This window comes from Megascapheus bottae, chromosome 5 (assembly GCF_031878675.1).
Source record: "Megascapheus bottae isolate mThoBot1 chromosome 5, mThoBot2.hap1, whole genome shotgun sequence".
Lineage (NCBI taxonomy): Eukaryota > Metazoa > Chordata > Mammalia > Rodentia > Geomyidae > Megascapheus > Megascapheus bottae.
Window position 1 is genome coordinate 18,969,440 of NC_143513.1, and position 20,957 is coordinate 18,990,396.

The window sequence follows — 20,957 nt, forward strand, 5'->3', positions numbered from 1 at the left end:
TACCGAGGAATTGAACCTAGGTCTTCGTGCATGCTAGGCCAGCACTCTATCACTAGGCCAAACTCCCGGCCCCTATACTCCCCTATACTATTTTTTTAACATTTAGATTAATGTGATAATGTTTAACTTATAAGCTAAACACAATGAGAAAACATTTAAACCCAATAAAATAGAACAATTGTGATGATGTGCTTTGATAAAGGCCATTTAAAACTTAGGAGATTTTTTTCTGGAATTTTCCTTTTCATATTTTCAGGTTATAGTTGAGTGCGGATAAGTAAACCATGGTAAAGCAAAAACTCAGATGGGAAGGGTCTACTATGCCCATAATAGAAACATGCAATGCTTAAGATAAACATGTATCCGCCTGAATAACTCTCCAAAACACAAATGTGCTATAATACAATTTACATAGCATTTAAAAGTGAACAAAGATATTATAGACACTATTTCTCTGTGGGTTTGCTGTTTGGTGCTAGTGAGATGCTTTCTTTCCTCCCTTATCTCATGGCTTAGTTTTCTAACAGTGTTAAGTGTATTTGAGGGGCTGCAGGTCTTTGAGATAAGAGTCCACCTGCAGACACTGGTTTCCCAATAGAGTCCCAATTCGACTAACTTGGACTTGTTGGATGGTTGCGGTAAGCTTAGTAAGAGGTTTCTTTTTCAAATAATAAAATACAACAATTAAAATGATAGGCCATATTAAAAGCTACAGGCTATAGTAAAAGCTATTTAAACTTTTGTATTTTTCTGGAATTTGTGGCCCTAGGCCTCATGCATATTAAATATATAAACTATCAATCATCATCTCAGTCTCCTGAATGGCTAGGATGACAGATGTGAGCCACTGGTGCCCAGCACATTTTAATATCTTAACAAATGAGGCAAGGATGGCAGAAATCTTCTGTATATAAATGATCGGACACATAGATGCTTTTCACTGTATCTAACATGTCCCCCCCTCTTCATTATTACCAAACTAACTTCTGTCCAGATCAAGAATGAATCTTTGAAACAGTTACTATGATGAACAAACCTATCAAGTAGCCCTTGGCATCTTTTCTTCTTTGTGCACCTTGGGCTTCTGTCCTGGGTCTATCACCTAAAAGCATAATGGCAGAGCCAAAGCAGACATACTGGGGCACATGGGACTTTGGACCAACAAGCTTCTCCTGGTGATGGGACCACTAGTCACTTGTTCAGACTCTTCCAGAATGCTCTCTTTGTTTCATTCTCCTTTAAATACTTCAGAGGAAGAAACGAAAAGGAGGTGCCCCCTATGGCTTTAAGTCAAACCCTTAATTTTATTTGAATATCTTTTTTGTCATTTAATTACTGCCATTTTTCTTTTAATTCTTTTTCTTTCTTTTTTTTTACACAGATTGCTGTGTAATTTTTGCATCTATGCAGATTAGACTAAGAGCCATGAAGAATCAACCATGTAATTAAGGATAGAACGGAGTCTTCCATTTTGTAGCCATCTCCTCCAATTAAAAAAAAATGACATTTTCCATCTCTGAATCATATACTACTAGCTTCCTGATTTTCACTTTAGAAGAATATTTTCCACTTGAAACATGTGACATTGACTTTTCAACCTCTCAGGAAAGCATGGGTGTGGGAATTCACTAATGTTTTGCTCTGGTTCAGTTCTCAGAAGAAACAGTGGTCTCCACAGGAGTCACAGAAGTGTGAGAAATTACTCTCACCTTCAAGGCCTTCCTTGACAGCTTTGGCAGGACTCTAGTTTAGAATAGGCGTTTTGGGGGAAGTCTACTCTCAGACCACAGAGGTTAAATTCTGTTAAGACAGATATAACAATGGTGGATAATTAGTCAGTGTCTAGGAACACAGTGAGTTGAGAATTTGAGGAAAGATTGATACAGTGACTATTTACAACGATGTCATTGAGATAAAGACGACTGTGACACATAACCTTGGCTATTCCTAAGCTTCGTCAGGCAGGGGAGGGATAGGTTCTCCATAGTCAGAAGAAGCTATGTCAAAAGCCTGGTAGAAGCCATGACAAAGGTTCCATGACAGAGAGGGGGCTGAGAAATAATCACCCTAAATCATGGTGCTCTAGTCCCAATCCCAACTGGACCTCTGAGAGTAAGGAAGCCTCTGTATTTCAAGTCAGTTTCCCAAAGCATAGAACTGACCAAAAAGAAGGAATAACCATGGTAGCATATAAAAAATATACTAATAATGCACTGATTGTCATTCCTTGGGTGAGTGTACACTACAAATCATTCATAATAATTTTATATTATTCATGGGCCTCTTTCTGGCAAGTGGGAGACTCAAATTCCTCAGACAATTTACATATCATTTGAGACTCTAATTCTCAAACCAGTCTACCAATGGGGTTTAACCATTTGTAGTTCAACATTATTCTTTGAGTAAATATAGATGTCTCAGTATGGAAGAGGCATGGCTTTTATGAAATTGGGAAAGCTATTAAAATGAGAACAAATATACACCAATGCAGTAATACTGATTTTTCAACTCCTGGGTTTTACAGAGTGCTGACTGGATTTTCATTCTAGAGACATATGGATGATGAAAGACAAATTGTACTATGTTTTCTCTACTTAACATGAGTTGAAAATTTTATTTCTTAACTAGGATCCATTATTAAATTTGAAAAAAATTGTAAACACTATTATTTCTATATGAGACATATTATTGTAAACAATAATATTTCTATATCAGAGGTATTATTAAGAGGAGGAAAAGTACAACTTCCCTCCAAGACAAATACAAGTAGTCTTGTTTTGCTACCCAGATAAGTGGTACCCTGGCTGATTTCTGTAAGTATAGAACCCATGCAAGATTCTCTTCTTTTCAGAATCCCTCCTCACTGCAACCTCCTACTTCCTTTAGTTAAAAGATATATTTTAGGTTTATCACAGTCCTAGCATTTAGTAACAGTTGGTGCATAGTGAATGTTAGGAAGGAAAAAGAGGAACAGAAAGAATGGAAGAAATAGGGAAGAAAGGAAAAGGAGGGAGCAAAAGGGGGAGGGAAGAGAGAGAGGGAGAGAAGGAAAAAGGTAAGAGTTCATAAAGCACTAGAATAAGGAAATTTATATGGAGTTAGAAAATCTAGATGTTAACAGCTGCCTTTTAAAGGATGAGAAGTTCTAAGGAGTGAATCAGTGGGACTGGCCAAGAGAACGAAATCAAAGAAAGCACAGTTTTCAAAAGTATTCAGCAGGCTGCTGGTGGTTCAAACTTGTATTCCTAGTTACTTAGCAGGCTAAAATCTAAAGATCATGGTTCAGAGCCAGCCCAGGCAAGAAAGGTTGCTGAAAAGTCTTCTCGTCAATGAAACACCCCAAAGGCTGAAGTGAAGCTGGGGCTCAAGTTGTAGAGCATGCTCTTTAGCGAACAACTCAGGGACAGCACTGAGGCCCTGAGTGCAAGCCCTAGTACCTGCACAAAAGCAATCAATAAAATGTATGATTATTAATGAAAACCATGTACACGGGTCATGTTCTTGGGCTGTGTAGTCTGGACAAAACTAGGTTAACATTGGAGTTGTTGAGGGGAGGGGCAGTAATGAGTAACTTATGATGTGGACTAACTGCATCAGCAAGATGTAAGGATTTTCATACTTTAACATCTCAGAGTTATTAACTCATTTACACTTCACAATAATCCTACAAGGTAGGTCCTACTGGTATATCCAGTCTACAGATTCTACAGTCTACAGAAGATTATAAGCAAGCTGACATCTACTGTGCTATCCAGAGTCCACAGTAGCCATGTAGAATATGTGATATCAAAACCCTTGGAATTCCACGATGAATTTCCTAAGATCCTTACTCAAATGATATTTAGGTAGAGTTGTAGAAGGTTTACCATAGACTGGGAGGGAAAGAGAAAATAAAATCAGCTCCATAAAAAAGCCAACTTTATGGTGGGCACCATCTGAATCTTTAATAATTACGATTTATTAATAATAATGTTCTTAGGGGCTGGAGTTTGGCCTAGTGGTAGAGTGCTTGCCTAGCTTGCACGAAGACCTGGGTTTGATTCCTCAGTACCATATTCATAGAAAAAACCTGGAAGAGGTGCTGAGGCCCAAGTGGTAGAGTTCTAGCCTTGAGAAAGTCCAAGGACAGTGCTCAGGCCCTGAGCTCAAGCCCAGGACTGGCAAAAAATAATGTTCTTAGAAGCCAGATGTAGTGTTTCACACCTATAAGCCCAGCCTCTTGGAAAGCTGAGATGGGAAATCACTTGATTACATGCATTAGAGACTAATATGAACAATAATAGGGTATATAGTAAGATCCCATACAATAATAATAATAGCAACAACAATAACAATACGATGATGATGATGATGATGATGATGATGATGATGATGATGATGATGATGTATAATCAGCCAGGCTGAGAGGGCTTGTTCCCCTCACATCAGAAGGTGGTATGTCTCTACAAGCAATCCATAAGGGACAGGAGTGCTGGACTGGGTAAGTTCGCAATTCTTTCATGAGGGCTCTGAACATGTGTACTGTCAGTGAATAGGGCTGGTAGAAAGTAAAGTGTCATTGTGATCCAAGTATAGAGAAAAGATTACAAAATATTACCATAAAGATGGAAGAACAGAGTGTGAACAAATGCAGTAGCGACACTCACCAGACACTGTTGAAAATGAACTACACAACTTACGGGTTATGGGTGAGGACCAGAGGAAAAGCTGGGAGGGTTAAGAAGGGATGACATGGACCATTTCTTTTGGACCCATGTAACTTTAGCCCTCTCTACATCATCTTTATTTATTTTTGCCAGTCCTGTGGCTCAAACTCAGGGCCTGGGCATTGTCCCTGAGCTTCTTTTGCTCAAGGCTAGCACTCTGCCAGTTGAGACACAGCTCACACCAGGCTTTTTCTGTGTATGTGGTAGCAAGGAATCAAATCCAGGGCTTCATGCAAGCTAGTCAAGCACTCTACCACTAAGCCACATCTCCAGCCCAGCACCTTTATAATAATTTTAAAAATGGAATATAAGGAGGTGGCAAGCATCCAAAGGATAATAAGTCATTTCTCAGAATCTAACTCCTTGCTGCAAACCACAGAACAAGAAAGTACTATTTTGAAGTAAGTGCAGTCCAAAAGCAGAGAATTCCCACCAAAAATAAAGGAGAAATCCTCCGCTTTGTTTTCCATCTTCATGGAAAGTTTTATGCTGTGTGTGTGTGTGTTTTTTTTTTTATTGCCCCTTCCTTCTCTCCCGGTCTCCTGACACCCTCTAATTAGCACAGTGCGTGCTGTAGGTGGCTGGCGTGACACTGTGAGTCTGCCCCTGCAGAGATATCAGGCACCCCATGGTGCACAAACAAAAAGCCCAGAACGCCTGACCCAACTATTTCCTATGAATAGAATGTGCTTTCTTTATCCAGATAAAAGGTATTTGTGTGCATCTATTTGTACAGAGATGAGATGCACATATAGGCATAAATATAGGGGACCTTCTGTGTCATATGTGAGTTTCTTAGTCCAAAAAAAACTTAAGGTCAGAAATACTTTGGTGTGTCCTCAAATATACTGGAAACTCCTGAAAAACTATTTCAGTGTTGGTCCTCTGAAAATTAAAACTTTCTTGAGGGTTGAGGAGGGGGAGAAGCTGGAATCAAACCCAATTGTCCACTTCATCTTGAGATTAAAGACGTTCCCAGGATGGTGAGCACCAGAGTATCACACCTGCAATCCCAGCTACTCAGCTGAGATAAGAGGGTCATGATTTGAAGCCATCCCAGACAGAAAAGTCCTTGAGACTCCATCCCCAATGAACCAGCAAAATGCCAGGCTAGAGGCCATGACTCTAGTGGTAGAGCACCAGCTGGAAGCAAGAGGTCCTGAGCTCAAGTCTCAGTACCAAAAAGGAGGCTCCCGGGACCTAGATGACCCTTCCTTCTCAGTTTTTAAAAAATAACCTCTTAAAGCAGAGCTTTTTCCTTTGCTTTGAACAGAGAAGTCTAAGAATCTCTGAAGTTCCGGTCTCTATCTCCAATGTAGCATGAGGGGAAAAAAAAGCCCCTTAAATTCTCTACACCCATGGTCAACATCTACTTGGTATTTATTTATCAAATGACTACTAATGGCTGGACATCCTTTCTTACTGACCAAAGAAGATAACAGATCTTACAGAGCCTTGTTCACTAGAGAGTTATAGTGCCATCTACCTGTGGATGATGAGATTATTAGCTATTAGTCTCAGGTACCATAGGGGCCGATTTACAAGGGGCATTGGAGTAGATTTGGTAAATCTTAGTGCTCACAGGTAGTGGGCTGACAGCACTAATGATAAAGGGCTGGGGAAGCACAAAGCAGACTGCATAGAGCTGAAACTAGATTTTTAGGCATAGGCCCAGAGTCTAGGAGTCCCATGTTAGGTTCAGCCACCACTTACTCCCATATGCCAAATAAAGGGAGAGTGAAGGGCAGAGAAAGGAGCATGATTACATGCATTTGACATTGATTTATCTATATATAGTCTCTTATGACAGTTCAACTGAAAACATTTTTTAAACTTTACAACGATTGAAAATTAATATGCACTCTGTGGCAATCTTACTTCAAATGTTGCTATTTCCACAAACTAGTGGCATGGGGTGGTGACATTTCCCTCTCCCAGTATTGCTCCTAATGATTTTGAGGGGAACCAACCTCTCTACCCTACAGTGGGCTGTGTGTCTAAGCCAAGATGTTGGGTAGGGTATGTATAACATGAATTGTCAGCTTACAGTGGGCTGTGGGGACCAGAGTGTAGAAAGTGAGATGTTTTAACAATGACTTCATACATGGTCTAGTTTTCCAACATTGTCTTAAAGGTAAATACTTTTTCATTATTGTTGAGTATTTTTGTTACTGTTTTTTATGCTTGTCCTGGAACTTGAACCCAAGGCCTAGGCACAGTTTTTAGCTCAAAGCTAACACTCTGCTACCTGACTCATTGCTCCACTTCTAGCTTTTTGGTGGCTAATTGGAGATAAGTCTCACAGACTCTCCTGCCTGGCTTGGTTTCCAATGTCAGGACTCACTCAGATCTCAGCCTCTTCAGTTGTTAGGAGTACAGATGCGAGACACTGGTATCCAGCCAAAAATTCTCGTAATCTCGACTAGATGACCCTAATATTAAAAAATAATAGATTATCAATAAATATGAGATTCTGTCAAGGTATTATGAAGGAAATACCTCATTTAAGTCCTGGAACAAATTCAGAAATTGCCATGGCCAGTATTGTGTTAGAAAGCTAATGCACACTGTACAGCTTCGCTTATCTTGGTTTTAAGTGTGTGGGAAAATAAACTTCATTAGTAGTTCTTAAAGGAAATATGCTGATGACTGTGTTTTCAATAGTTTCTCAGGCCCCGACTGACTTTAAATCTCTGATGATTAAAAAAAAATGCCAACAGGTGCCAGTGGCTCACACCTGCAATCCTAGCTACTCAGAAGGCTGAGATCTGAGGATCAGCCTGGACATGAGACTTTTATCTCCAATTAACCACCAGAAAGCCCAAAGTGGCACTATGGGCTCAAAATGTTAGAGAACTAGTCTTGAGCTGAAGAGCTCAGGGACAGCACCCAGGCCCAGAGTTCAAGTCCCATGATCTGCCCCTCCCCCCAAAAAAGGATCTCAGAGGCTAAGAGCTGAAGATCACAGCTCAAATTTAACCCTGGAAAGACAAATTAGACTCTTATGTCCAATTAACCAGCAAAAAAAATGGTCAGTGAAGGTGTGGCTCAAGTGGTAGAGTGTCAGCTTTGAGAAAAAAATTAGCTAAGAGACAGCTCCAGGGACTGGAGTTCAAGACCCAGTACTGCAACATGCACAAGTTCCAAGTGATGGTATAACGACCATTTCAGGTCAGGACCATTAGGAGGTTTGCGTTAAGAACCTGATATTTCAAGGGAACATTTTATTGCATCCAAAAATATGCTTCCCTATGACCCAGCAATTCCTCTACTTGGCATTTACCCAATTGTCCAGAAACAAGGACATACTAAAGCCACTAGCACAACGATGTTCATTGCAGCACTATTTACCATAGCAAAGATATGGAACCAACCCAGATGCCCCTCAGTTGATGACTGGATCAACAAAATGTGGTATTTATACACAATGGAAATCTATGCTTCTGTCAGAAAGAATGACATCGCCCCATTTGTAAGGAACTGGAAAGACTTAGAAAAAATCCTATTAAGTGAAGTAAGCCAGACTCAAAGGAACATAGGCCCAATAGTCTCCCTCATTTGTCATAATCAGTAGAAACCTTGAGCTCTCCTCTCAGAGATTTACAATAGAACAAAACCTAGATACATAAAGCCATATAGTATGACACTAAATGAAAGGATCTCCAGGATATAGAAACTAAAGCCATATAATGAGTGATTGTTGTCCTTAATGTACTATGTTATCTCTCATATCTTTTGCTATCCCTTGGTTATCTCACATGGTTACAGTATTTCACCTTGTTACCTGATATATTGTATATATGCTTATTGGTTATTTGAAATTGGATAGGGAAGGGAGGAAAACAAGATGAGGGGTGGGGGTAGGGGGAGGGAAATGGGGACCAAGACATGAGAAAGGGTAGCAATGTTTGTGAAGTAATGCATCTTCTACCTGGTGAATATAATGTAACCCTTCTATTAATTACAATAAAAATATATGAAAAATATGCATAACTACATATAATATATACACAGTATATGTACATCTAAAATGTACACATCTATGGTATACATGTGTTCATATGGCCACAGCTTCCATTTCCAGTGACAATTTTTCAGAGTGAGCCTTTTGTTTTTAACAGCAATTTTTAAAGTTCATATTCTGAGCTAAAATAAGTGATAGAAGCCAATAAACTTAAAATTTTTCCACAGGGAATCATCTAGACAGTGGAAACTTGATCTCAGACTTAGAAAATGTCAATCCAGGCACGGTGGCTCACACCTGTAATCCTAGCTACTCAGGAGGCTGAGATCTGAGGATCAAGGTTCAAAGCCAGCCCAGATACAAAAGGACCTGAGACTCTTATCTCCAGTTAACCTCTAGAAAATGGGAAGTGGGGCTTGGCTCAAGGGTAGGGTGGTAGCTTGAGCTGAAGAGCTCAGGGACAACACCCAGGTCCATGGGGTAGAGTGGTAGCCTTAAGCTGAAGAGCTTAGGGACAATACCCAGAGCTCTCAGGGACAGCGCCCAGGCCAAGTTCAAGCCCCACAACCCATCCCACAGACACACACACACAAATAATGTCAAAAAGTGCGAGATAGCCAGGCACTTATAGCTTATATCTGTAATCCTAGCTACTTAGGAGGCTGAGAGCTGACCACAGTTTCTTAGCCAGCCCAGGAATGAACGTCAGTGAGATACTTATCAACTACACAAAAAGCCGAAGTAGAGGTGTGGCTTAAGTTGTAGAGTGCTAACCTGAAACAAAAAAGATAAGGGACTGTGCTGAGATGCTGAGGTCAAGTTCTAGTACTGGTATGCACACATACACAGACACATACACATACACCCATGCATCCATCCATCCATCCATCCATCCATCCATACACAAACACACACAAACACATACAGTGGGAAATGTAAAAAATTTCCCTGCATGAAAAGGGAATTCAGGAGCCTTGTACCTTTCTTCCATTTGGCCCTCTGCACTGTGAGCCCTGTATTCAGCGTATGACAGTGTTTAAACCATCTCATTAAAGAGCTGGAGAGGAGGCTTGGAACCTTCCCCCATTCTGTGACTGAAGAGATCATGGGGAAACTAATCTTTGTCTGGGAATGGGGGTGCTTGTTACATTCTGGAGAGAGTGTTTAATGGTACTGTCATCTCCTCTATACCTAGAATTGTTAGGTATTAACAATTCAGACTTCCTTTTCATTCTCTCATTTGCCGTCTACAGAGATATTCTAACAGAAATGTCTATACCTCATATGAAGCACCTGCATTGTGCAGGAGTTTTGGACTGTAGGGAATTCTGTAGAAAACTCTTCCCTGTTATGTGAGCAAGAATGAAAACAAGTTTCTCGTACTCACTCTTGTTTCCTCCTACCTCTCTTGCAAGAACAAGGTCAACTAGCTTGGCCATGGGAATGCACTTATCAGACTAGGCCAGGTTTCCCCCCACCCATTGTTGACTGGTTAAATTAGGATAAACATGGTTTTATCATACATAACAAATGAGCAGAGACTTTATCATGCAGCACAAGAAGATCACGAAAGATAATTTTGCTGACATGGCCCAGGAACCAATTACAAATGGGCAGAGAAAAATGAATTACTCAGAAAGGCTCTGCAAAGGACCGGAAGTGTGGCCTAGTGATAGAGTGCTTGCCTAGTATGCATGAAGATCCTGGTTCTGTTCCTTGTACCACATACACAGAAAAAGTCAGAACTGGTGCTGTGGCTCAAGTGGTAGAACTCTAGCCTTGAGAAAGCCTCAAGGATGGTGTTCAGGCCCGGAGTTCCAGCCGCAGAACTGGCAAAAAAAAAAAAAGCCCTGGAGAAACAAGAGATGATACGGGCCCACTGGGCTGGACAGGTCCTGCCTCCCCCTGGGGCCTATGAGTATGGTGGCAGTTATTCATAGAGAATACACCAGAGATTGAAGCAACAAAGTCATGCCTTGGCAAAAAATAACTGGAAAGAAATTGCCCACTTGGAACAGATATTTTTCTGCCTCATTCACATTGCTATAGTTTAAGAGCTGTTTTCTTTAATTTTACAGCTAGTGTAATTACTTTATAATTTGAAAAAAAAAAAAGGCCAGATGTTAGTGTGCTAGTGCCTCACACTTGAAATCTTAGCTACTCAGCAAGCTGAGATCTGAGGATAGAGGTTCAAAGCCTAAGCAGACACATTCTAGAGACTCTAATCTTTAACTAGCAGAGAGCAGGACATAGAGGGGTAGCACAAGTTGAACAAAAACAGAACAAAAAATACAAGCGAGAACAAGTCCCTGAGTTCAATCCCCAGTGCCAGCATACACACAGAAAATCCAAAAAAAAAAAAAAAAAACCCAATGAATACAAAAGCCTTCCTGCTTTCTAATTATTGTTTTCTCTGCTTGAGAGTTCTGAGGTCTGTTTGCCTGGTACTGGCAACTACCTCCTCATTGAGGAAATCTCCCTATACGGAAGACACCCCTGTCCTTGGAAAGTTAACGGTAAGACAGAACTTGGCAGATACATAATTGGCTTTTTGACATCCTAGCAGGGCTCAGAAAGTAAAGGAAGAGATCTTCCCAGAAAACAGGAAGTGACAGCGCAGACTCCTCCATTTGGGATGATTTGATTTACAATGGAGCAAAAGCAATGCACTCTCAATAAAAATCATGTTGAATTTTGATCTTTCTCATGGCTAGAGTGAGCCCAAGTACTCTCCTCCCAGGAAACCAGGTAGCTTTGGCAAGCTGTAGCTCTCCCAATAACCAAGAAACCAATGTGTGCTCTCCAGCTACTGTTACTGAGCTGTGATGTTTTCTAGATTAAGTGCATTCAATGCACCCTCTTGTGCTGGTCCTAGGTTTTGAACTCAGAGTCTAGGCACTGTCCTTCAGGTTTTTTTTTTTGGGGGGGGGGAGTTGTTTGTTTGCTTGTTTTTTTCCCTCAAGCTATTGAGCCACAGTTCTACCTCCAGCTTTTTGGTGATTAACTGAAGAATTTGCTGATTAGGCTCGCTTTGAACCTTTATCTTCTAATCTCAGCCTCAGGAGTAGCTAGGATTACAGACGGGAGCCACTAATACCCAGTAGTTTTGAATATTTTAATATATATATATAATAAATGGGTCTATTTATTCCATCATCAACATGGAGCAAAAACAGAGAAAACATTTTTCAGGCTAGTTAAGAAGGTTCCGGTCCTAGCTTACTTTCATTCATGTCATCATTCATGTATTGTAACTGCATGCGAATCTATTGTTGTGCTTCTGGAGGCTGGTCAATTGTGTTAAGTCTCAAAAAGACTTCACAGCACAGTGTCTTACTCCTGTCATAAACCTGTAATCCTAACCTGAAATCCTAAGTACTTGGGAGGCTAAGATCTGAAAGTCAAGGTTCAAAGCCAGCCCAATCTGGCCCAGGCTAAAGTTTTAAGACTCCATCTCAATAGAAGGCCGAGCCCAGTGGCATGAGCTTGTCAACCTCAGCATCACAGAGAAGCACAAATAGGAAGATGACAACCGACACCTACCCAGGCATTACACAAAATGGGACTGGAAATATGACTCATGTGGCACATACCTACCAAGAAAGCACAAGGTAGCCCTACATGCAATCTCCAGTACTTTGGAGGTCGGGGGAGGTCAGTAATGGGACTTGAACTCAGTGCCTGGCTGCTGTCTCTGGGCTTTTGTTTTCAAAGCCCATGTTTTATCCCTTTGAGCCACAGCTCCACTTCCAGTTTCTGGTGCTTCCTTGAAGTACAGTGTCTCCTGGACCTTCCCACCTGGGCGGGCTTCCAATTGCGATCCTCAGATCATAGCCTCCTGAGTAGATAGAATTATAGGAGTGAGCCACTGGTGCCTGGTTCCTGCAGGGATTTGAAGAGCTAAATATACCCACACTTAAGTCATCCCTGGCTCCAGGTGAACTGCCCCCTGCCACTGATCCAAGTTAATGAGTCCATGGGAGAGTTAGCGGTGTGTAACTGGCTGTGTTCTGACACTGCAGGCTCTTCTGAGGCTTGCTGACAGACATGCAGGTGACCATTCAGACTGTCCTGACTCCGAATTTACCGCTCAGTGACAAATGAAAGTTGAAGAAACAGATTGGTCTGTAGCCTCTAATGTTCCTGAAAGGCACGGGTGGGTGTGGGTAAGCATGAAGGAAGTCATTTGATAGAGAACTGGAGCTAGCTGGAGATGGGGTGGGGGAGAGAACTTGGAGATTCCCCGGAGCAATTTGTGGGGGCAAAGAAGCCAAGATCTTGGGGTGGAGGGGTCGGACAATTTTTTTCCTCATGCTTTCCTGTGTTGGATGTTGAAGACTAATTCTTTAGTCTCTGCCCATGTCAAGGCCATGTTCTTTCCTTGTAACAGTTCATCTTAAACACTGTGCCATCAATGGACACACTTAGGAAGTCAGGTTCTAATACTAGGAACCTTTCTATTTCTATGTGGGGCATGAACCTCTGCACCTGGCATACTTTAACTTTTAATCTTTTAGGTTGCTTGTTTTTCAACATTATTTCCAATCAAAACTCATTATAAAAGCTACAATAACAAGAAGAAGCTTGCCACTGGTGGCTCACACTTGTAATCCCAACTATTCTGGAGGCTTAGATCTCAGGACTGAGGTCCAAAGTCAGTTTAGGCTTAAAAGTCCATGAGATTCTCATCTCTAACCAGCCAAAAAAACAGAAGCAGAGGTGTGGCTCAAGTGCCAGCTTTGAATGAAAAAGCTGAGGAACAGCTGTTAGGCACAGAAAAAAGGAAGAAAAGAAAGAGGGGGAAAGCCACTTACATTCTATTCCTTTTTTCAGTTGCATTCATTGCAGAAGACTCTGTATAGGAGACTTCCATTAAAGATGCTGATATTTCTTAGGCCTGGGTCTGGCTCGTCACCAATGATAAAGTGGCTGGCTTTCAGAGGGTGACTGCTGCATTAAATGTGTGAATACCAGAAGAATCCCAGAAATCCACAGCTGACGAATGTTTCTTCCCTTTCCTTCCCTTCCCTCTGTACATGGCACCTTTCCAAGAATTCTTGACATTGGGAATTAGCTCAACTCCTTATAATGTAAGCAAGATTTAATTTAAGCAAATGGTTCCCTTGCCAGCAAGGTCAAGACAGGCAGGGAGTTAGCAAACCCTCTAAAAGCTTCATCTGTTTTTCTACAGTTCCTAATATTTTGCTTCCTGTGTCTTTCTGGTTGGCAGCAATTACCAAGCCTTCCTCCATCTTTCTCCTAACCACATTCATTTCTGCACATTTCCCTCCTGCCTGCCCTCTCTCTCTCTCTTCCTCCCTCCCTCCCTCTCTCCCTTCCCTCTATCCATGGTTTTTCCCTCATTGCAGGCAGTATTGTAAACCAACACATCACCATGGTTTCTGAGAAATGTCACATACACCACAAAATCATTACATTTTTCATATAAAAATATTCACACATATTTTACTAAAGATAGAAAGGAAGTGACTGGCCAACTTACCACTGTTTCTATGTGTTTCCAACTTCCAGTCCTCGTACTTGAACTCAGGGCCTGAGCGCTGTCCTTGGGCTTTCTCAAGACTAGAGCTCTACCACTTGAACCTCAGCACCATTTCCAGCTTTTTTCTATATATGTGTTACTGAGGAATTGAACCTGGGTCTTTGTGCATGCTAGGCAAGCACTCTACCACTAGGCCAAACTCACGGCCCTGTTTCCAACATTTTTATATGATAATGATTTTTGTAATAATGAAAACAATCCAATTTTCCTTGGGTTTTACTGGAGATCAAACTCAGAGCCTCACAATTACTAGACACTATCCCTCTTTGCTTTAGGGTATTTTTCAGACAGGGCCTTGCACTTTTGGTCTGAGCTCACTTTTTATTCATGATTCTTATTCCTATAGCTCATACACAGCTGGGATTACAGACATATACCACCACGCAGCTTATTTGTTGAGATGAAGTGTACATTAACTTTGCCCGGGCTAGCTTCAAAATGCCAGTGTCCTAATTTCTGCCTCCAGTGACAGCAGACATGTACCACTGCGCCCATTATGCATTGCTTTCTAAATTATTTTTCTGGTTGTATAGCCAATGTCAGATGACAATGCAATAGTGAGAACTAAATCCTCCACTTAGATATCATTTTTCTGGTGATTGTGCATTTCATCCACACCTTCAAACCTTGTTTCTCCTCACTCCACCCACATTTTGACTTTGGTCTCAGGACCAAGTGAAGAGGCCCTCATGTATGCTGATACCCCTCCCCACACTGCAGCAGCCAATCCAACTTAGCATTAGTTCTTCCTATAGGAAGCGACTGGGAACCAGACAGTCCTCGCAAAACCCAAAGCAAAAGCTAAGTGCCAGTGGCTCATATCAGCAATGCTAGCTACTAAGGTGAAGGAGATCTGAGGATTGTGGTTTGAAGACTGCGGGGTCAGGAAACTCTGTGAGACTCTTATTATCAATAAACCACAAGAAATGATGCTGTAGTTCCAGTAGTATAGTAGAGTGCTAGCCTTGAGCAAAAGAAGACTAGGGACTACACTCAGGCCCTGAGTTCAAGCCCTGGGACTAGCACCAAAAAAAAAAAAAAATAAGGCAAATTCAATTGCAAGTCCCCTTTTCCTTACCTGCACCCCCGGAGTGACTGCCACTACTGCCTTGCCACCCAATACCAAATACCCAAGAGCTGATACATAGTGCTCACTCCTGGAGATGTTTAGTAAAGCAATCCTGTACACACACAGCCTCTGTGCCTCTACAGGCAGAGGCTGAACCTGAGAAGCAGGAAAAGAACCCAAGGAAGACACTTTGCCCGACCGAGACAGTGTAGATAGTGGTGGTGTGCGTGCCAGGCCTGCCTGGCCCAGCTGCAGGCCAGCAGCAGTGGACAGATGGTCATCATTGCTGGCCACCTCAGATCTGGACAAGAACCAAATGAGAAGCAATGGTGTGTTCAGCTCTAATGTAGCTCTGCTCAGCTAAAGCCCTCTGTGGGGACTCAACTGCCTTCCCTGGATTGTCCCACCCCTCTCCATCCAATGTCCAACACCTGTGCTGACCCACTGCACCCTCCGAAATGACCTGTGTGCATGTAAGGGTCATTACATCAGCTGAAATGGAAATCAATGGAGCTGAAGAGCAAATTTCTCTTTCTTCACCCTCACAGCCTTGTTACTGACTGCCACTGTGGAACGGGACCCCACTGATGGCAGACAAGTGACTTCTGCAGAGACAGTGAAGTGCTGGATTGTCCTGAAGCTTCCCCGGTGTGTGATTACCTAGCAGAGGCCATGGCTACCCCACCATATCAGCCCAGCACTGAGGAGATGGAGCTTGCTTGCAGTGTCCCAGAGCAGCTGCCATGTCAGGTTTACCAGGGAGGGAGCATTATACAACCCAAGAGGCTTTTTTTTTTCCTGTGCATGCTCCATACTTGGGGCTTGAACTCAAGGCCTGGATACTGTCCCTGAACTTTTACCCTCAAGACTAGCATTATACCACTTTGAGCCACAACCCCACATCAGGCTTTTCTGCTGATTGCAGCCGAGTTTGGGAAGTGAAGGGGGCCCCACTTATTCTGTAGCTGGCAGTGTGGTTCTTGGACCAGCTGTGAGCTGACCTCTGGCATGCGATGTGATGAGGCCTTTGGCTCCTGTAGTCAGGGCAGTTACTCCTGCCAGCTGCAGTGTGCATAAAAACTTCCTTCCCAGTGCCCATTCGCCAATGTCCCTAGACATTTTTTAAGGATGTTGAAAGACAAGTCCTGGTGGAGGGTAGGGGGGAAAGCAATGGTAGAATACATATACGGCATGAACCAGGCCCTAGGTTTTATATCTAATAAAACACACACACACACACACACACACACACACACACACACACACGTGCATGCACACACATGGAAGAAACTTAAATTATTTTAAATTTACCCTAACAAATTTAAATTCAAAGTTATTTACCAGAGCAAAGGCATAGCAATGATCCTGCAATCTAGAAACTCCACCCAACACGTGATGAGACAGCCCAAGTAAGAGACTTGAACAGAGACCAGGTGGTAAGAAATTTAATAGATTCCAACACAGCCACTCAACTAGTTCATTCTTCACAACCTAGTTTTGTGTTCTCAGGAACTGTAATTACTCCATTGGTTTGGTCTGTTTGGCTCAGTTAGGAGCTGGGTCTAAAGTCACATGAAGTATTACTTAATAAGGAAAGTCAAGGGCCCTAGATTCACAGAAGCAGAGGACTTCACATTGTGGCCTATGTGATCTCTTGCTTCTCACCATTTCCTCATCTCAAAGAACTGGATTTGATCATGTCCTTCTCGGCTTTCCTTTGGAGGTTGTGGACATGCATAACCAGGCCGACTGGGTTGTGAATTACAGAGAAATAGGCATTCACCCAGTGTGGCATGGATTGTGATGTTTATGAGCACAGCACAGCCTGGAGTGGACTGAACACCACCGACCTTGGCCTGATGGTTTTAAGTGAAGGCGGGTGATGGACAACAGTGACTAGCAGATTGGATAAAGACAAACAAACAGAACTAACAGACACCTTATTGAACCTACTCAAAAATCATGTCTGAGACAAGTAATTAACCAAATGGCAGACCAGATATCCTTAAACTTTCTCAGTTGTGGGGTTTTCTTAGTGTGTCACATGACTTCACCTACAGCAAGACCCAGCAAAGATTTAATACACACGCCCTGTGAAATTCTCCGATTTGGGATGCAGACAAGGCATAGTCACCTTATTTTCTGTTTCATCTCGATTTTCACACAACACTGATCTTTGATAGCAGCTGGAATTCTAGCTTCTCATCAAGGGGCATGCAGCATTGAAAACCTATCACTCAGCACTCCTTGCAATCTCTAGTTTCCCTGAAACTAAAATACCCCAGCAGAGTTCCCCCACTCCTGGCCTCAGAGCACAGCTTGAGAACAACAAAATGCTCACAGATTGGAAGTCAATTCAAAGCCTTTCCGGTTACATTATGCAGCACACGTGTGCTCTGGGTTCTGCTCTGGCAAGAGGTGCTGAGACAAGGCCTTTCTAACCAGCTCCAGGGCACCATGGAAAACATCAACACTTCTGGGCTTTGGGAGGAGACAGGTACGTCTTTTAACAAAGTCTACACACTTACACACAACCACACTGTTTCCCACTAAAATTTAAATGTAGGAAAAGTAAAGTTTTATAGCCTTCAGTATGGCACACAAAGCTTGACTGCCTCTCCCATTTGCACAGTGCAACAATAAATAAGTCAATAAGCTCCACAAGTTGAAAATAAACATTTCTTAGATCCACCAGGGAACGAAGGAGGTCACAGAACAAGCAGCAGCCACCATAACTGGAGGGACAGGCACTTAAGGAGAATAAAACTTACAAGAGGTGAAGTCTTCACAAAGAGGTGTCCTAGAAGCCAGCGCAGGCCCGGAAAAGCTCAAGTCCTGAGGGAATTGCTGGGGCAGCCCAGGGTGAACTTAAAACTTCACAAGCCACAGCTTTGGAGGAGGGGACCTCTATCCAGGTACCCACAGTGGAGATGGGGACCAAGAAAGAAAGCTCTCCAACTCTAACAGGGAAAGCAAAAACAGCACACACTCTCTCAGGGGAATCTATTTACCAGAGCCTAAGCAACCTGGATGAAGTTATATACCCAACCCCGGAACTCTCTAGCCATGCTGTCTCATTTTTCAGTGGGGAAGCACTTGTGAAGAGCACAGCCCAGAAAACAGATTCACTAAAAGAGAGAGTGCTAATCACAGGACTCTAGAATGCCTTCCCATCATCTCCTCTAAAATAGCCTGAAGGAAAAGAGAGCACAGGTGCATCATCTCTGCATCTGCAGGGAAGCCTTCAGGGCCCCACTTCCCAGGTGCAAACAATCCAACCAGAGAAGTCAACTTCCATTGTCAACAACTACAGTGAACAGTAAAATAGCCAAATAAACTAGCAATCAGATAATAAAAAAAACTCACCCTAACCACAGCATTCCCACTTCCTTTCACCTGATACAATCTTGTCTAGTTTGTAACAACAAAACATTCTGATATATTACAAGATAGAAAAACCTCATTGTAAGTGGCTCAGGTCCACGTTCAGCTATGACTGAGTCAGATTATTAGACTGAAACTTTAAAACAACAATGCTGACAGCATGTAAAAGCTAAACTGATGGGTATAATATAAACAGAGAAATGAAGCCAGGCTTTGGTGACCCACACCTGTAATCCTAGCTCCTCAGGAGGCTAAGACTTGAGGATTGTGGTTCAGAGCCAGCCAGGGCAGGAAATTCTGTGATACTCATTTCCTGCTGGCCACCAAAAAGCCAGAAACGGAACTGTGGCTCAAATGGTAGATAATCAGTCTTGAGTAAGGGACAGTGCCCAGGCCCTGAGTTCAAGCTTCAGTACTAGCACAAAAAGTAACAACAAAAATATAAAATTGAAATGGAAAAGAAGATTTTAAAAGGAAAATGGAATAAAGGAGACTATCCAAGAACTGTGGGATAAACATAAAGGTGCAAGGCGTACACAATAAAAATAGTAGAAAGGGAGAAAAACAGTTGAAGCAACAATGCCTGAGACTTTCCTCAACCTAATGATAGATACCAAACTACCCATCCAGGTAGAGAACACCAGTATATGCAAAAGCAAACAAACAAACCAAAAAACCCCTCATTCCTGGCCATATTCTATGCAAAGTACATTAAATCGAAGATAAAGAGAATCTCTTGAAAGAAATCGGAGAGAAAATACCATACACACAGAAGAGCAAGTACACTACAGTCTGGATAGTCTGGATATGGAGTATTTGCACTAAGAGTTTATACATTGGAAGAGAGCTTACTGTGGTAGTTCTGGGAGGTGGAGGAACTTTTAAGAGGTTCCAGGGTAAGGAGACCGGATCTTGAACACCACTCTACAAGCTGAGAGGAGATTCGGTTAGTTGACATAGAATCTTGGTCTTTCTCTCAATAAGCAGTTGTTTTAAAAGGGCAAGCCTGACTTTTCCCCATTTCCTGTCTTTTGCTGCAGCAAAAAAGACAGCTCCTCAGAACAAGGAAGACTCCAATGCCAGGTCCTTGACCCTTGAACCACCCAAGCTGTGAGCTAAATAAAAACTCTTTTTTATTTATTACAAGTTACCCAGCCTCAGGTATGTTCTCATGACAACAGAAATTTCCCAAGGACTATGTAACTGTGTTGGGGCCACCTAGATAACCCAAGCTGATGTTCCTAACTGAAGGTCTTAATTGTAATTCTGACTACAGTGGCCCCCTAGGGGACACACCCTTAGTGACAGGAAAAGGGCATAGGCTCTGTCCTCCCAAATCACTTCCCAAAGTGCTGTGTTGCTGGAAGCTTACAGCCAGAACGGGGAGGGGGCTACAGGCACAGCCTGTCCAGGTGTCCCCCAGTGCTTCCCATGTCCAGATCCACGCACCTGCTGGGTGAGGAGGGCAGCAGCATCACTGGGTAGGGGAGAGCTAGGGAGGAAAAGGCCATCTGGGGTTTGGGGTAGCAGTGAATGAAGGATCAGGGGCTAAGTGCCCACCTCAGGGATTCACAGGTGCGGAGAGTACAAGCACTCCACCTATGTTCCACTGTCCTTTTGTCCATCATTGACAAAACACACATGGAAAGCTGGTATTAAGAATGGGAGGGGGAACTGGGAGAGAGCAAGTAAGGGGGATATTCTCCAAAACGACTTGTATGCTTTGCCTGACTTATGTAACTGTAACCCCTCTGTGTTTAGCATTGCCAAATTAAAAAAGGTAATCATGAAATAACTTCATTAGGAAATGCACAAAACATTCCACCTCAAGCATCATTCTGCATGGGGCTCCGTGTGATGGCGCCAGCTGCCTGGCCCTGCAGCACCTTGTGTGCAGGCTGGTGTCTCCTCAGCACTTGTGACTCACGGCTGCTCACAGTGGGGCTGTATTTGCTTCAGATCCTATTCAGGAACTTTGGACTGGGAAAGAGTTCTCTGCAAACCAAGTGGAGCTCTTTCTGCTGCAGCCCTTCCATGCACACAAGGCTGTGTATGAGAGGAAACTGTAGAGGACATAGCATGTCCATTACAAAAGCAATTCAACAGAATGACACAGGAGAGGATGATTGTTAAAAAAAAAAAAGTATTCTGTAATGTGCAAAATTAAACAGTGCCGACACGTTGGTTTGGCAAAGAGGAGCCCCCTTCCCAACTCTTCACATGCTCGTGCTGGTGAGCACATCAGCACATTAAAGGAAATTCAGCCAAGCC

At 42.6% G+C, this 20,957-nt stretch overlaps 1 protein-coding gene across 1 annotated transcript in view; it reads right to left on the reverse strand.

Annotated features, from left to right (window-relative positions):
* Window positions 1-18,095, reverse strand: part of Cdca7l (cell division cycle associated 7 like) — a 129,080-nt gene extending 110,985 nt beyond the window's left edge. The window contains exon 1 of the mRNA XM_090332739.1: window positions 18,074-18,095. The gene's annotated coding sequence lies outside the window, so the exon portion shown is untranslated. The remainder of the gene's footprint in view (window positions 1-18,073) is intronic.
* Window positions 18,096-20,957: the final 2,862 nt, after the last annotated feature.